The 2,378-nt window shown below is 38.3% G+C and overlaps 1 protein-coding gene across 1 annotated transcript in view; it reads left to right on the plus strand.

The window, feature by feature from the left end:
- LOC101864623 (all-trans retinoic acid-induced differentiation factor) overlaps positions 1 to 2,378 on the plus strand; it is a gene marked incomplete in the record, with an annotated part of 14,980 nt that overhangs the window by 4,636 nt on the left and 7,966 nt on the right.

Below are 2,378 nucleotides of genomic sequence, written 5' to 3' on the forward strand. Positions count from 1 at the left end.
GGGGGTGTCAAGGTCATGGGAGTAAGCACTGCCTTAAAAGGTTCCAAGGGCTAGCCCATTGTATTTGATAGATTTAAACTGAGGTGTATGTATTGGTTTTAACGGTGGTTCAAGTCTATCGGTGTTATGTTTCGGGCCTTTACTGTGGTGTTCAAATAATTACAACTATACACAGCACAATGAAAAGGTTGTTGAAAGCATGATCTTTGCTCTACTTGTCTGGCATCGCTGAATACGTTGTTACTACATGGTCCTATGTCGTGACAACGTATTCAGTGATACCACAGTTCGCTTTACCATGATATTACCTGAATATATTAGGTAGTTTATGGACAAGCTGTCACTGTGTGTGAAAAACAGCTGGCAATGCCAGGTCAGGCTAAATTTGTAGAGAGCTGGCGTGAAAGGATAGTTTCAAAATGTAAATGGCCCGGTGTAGGCTATAATTTTTGTGCTGATACCACTTAAAGGAAAGCGTCATGGCTGTAATACTGCTGTGTTTATGTAGCTACAAAATTTTTTGTGAGAAAAGCAGCTGTCACCACAAGCGTCTATGGTGGGAAGGGAGCATTAAAATTAGCAACAGAAAAAAAGGTAAAAGTTTATACAAAAGCATAGGTATGTGAGGTTAATGACTTTTTGCCCACAAATATGAGAAACATGTGGTGTTTTTGGGCTTCAGAGAAAGCTATGCTCTGTAAGTAACATTTTGGTCAATATGCCTATCTGTCTAAGGCCCATTATTGCATTTTGGTAGAAGAATTACATTAGAATAAAGTCAGCCATTTGTGTATCTAGGCAGCTAGTGCATATCTGCCGAAACCTAATGATACAGCTTGTTTTAGCTTTATAATCAAGCTTTCAGGTCCTACGAAGTTTTGTTTCTTTTTCTTCTTGTAGTCTATACTAAGATTTATTACTGTACTGTTACGCCATTATTGATTTATTACATGAAATAGGTTGCAATAATGCAAAGATATGTTCTTTACATACATATATCTTGTGGCAACAACAGTCGAGTGTTCCTCTTGTACTTGTAGTTTTTTGTTCTACTGACTTTAATAGTTCTTCTGAGAATACCATCACCGTCATTTCTAAGGTCATCATTGCTCTCAGATCCTTCACAAACATCTATAATTATCTTAAACGTCTATATGTTACAGTTATATGTCATAACAATTTTGTATGTTATACATTATTGGGCACTCTCATACGCACATTTTTCTACTTATCAGATGGCGTCAATATCCTAGAAATGGGCAAGGGACACAAAAAAAAAGTTCTTCTGAGAAGACAATCAGCGGACTGAAAGCTATTATGTTCTTAAGGGTAAAATTATTCAGGGTCAGTTGGTGGCTGGCGGGATGTTTTCGTGTGGTTTGCTCCTTTTTTCCTTTCTCACCTGTAGTCTGTGTCTCTACCATGTATGTTTGTGTGTGTATGTGTTTTTATGTGAGTTTGTGTGTGTGTGTGTGTGTGTGTGTGTGTGTGCGAATGCGCATGCATGGATGTATGTAATTGTAAGGATGTGTGTATGCATGCTTGCACTCACCATGGTGTGTTTATGAATATTTTATGTTTATTATGGGTCAATAGGTGAATGTAGAATAGTTGGATCTGATTCTGTCTATTTGTTTATTAGTATGAAAGTGTGTACATATGGGCATGAGCGTGTGTATGTACGTCTGTCTATCTGTGCTGTAGGTGTTTATGTTTGTTTAAGTGCATGTAACATACGCGTTTGAATGATGCTCATATTTTCATATTGCAAAATCAAGTTTCACATTACAGTCAACCAGAGACGGAAATCTTACATCTAGTACTGACAAATTGCATGTTTTTTCATATGCTTTATGTTGAAATTCTTTAGCAGTGATTGTGGTGTAATTCTGGTGGTATTATTTTTTTGCCATGAAACTGTCAGATTAAACTAATTTATTTATTTATTTATTTGTCTATACCGTGGATCTTTTCTTTTTTCTCAAAAGTGATACACCATTTTGCAGATTCAGCACTTCACTTATACAGTAGTCTCTGCCTAAGATCCCGGTGCTCGGGAGCAAGGAAATGCGGGATCTTAGGCGAACCGGGATCTTAACCGACGAACCCAGGGAAGAATCTATGGTGACCCATGTTAAGGCTCACAATCAATAAAATGGTCTCCCTCTACTCTAAAATGAGCTGACGTGACTGCTTGGTGGGTTTATGACGTATGGCGAGCAAAGAGTGGTTAACCTTGATGGCCTATCACAGTGCATAGTGGGATGAGGCGCGCCATTTTCATTTATTATCCTGTCATGAGTCTCAAGATCTATGCTTATCCAGTTGCCCCTCCCCCTGACCTGTAGAAAATTTAGAGCTTTCCATCTCTAACCGAC

The sequence above is a fragment of the Aplysia californica genome, unplaced genomic scaffold (genome assembly GCF_000002075.1).
Source record: "Aplysia californica isolate F4 #8 unplaced genomic scaffold, AplCal3.0 scaffold00206, whole genome shotgun sequence".
NCBI classification, from domain to species: Eukaryota; Metazoa; Mollusca; class Gastropoda; order Aplysiida; family Aplysiidae; genus Aplysia; species Aplysia californica.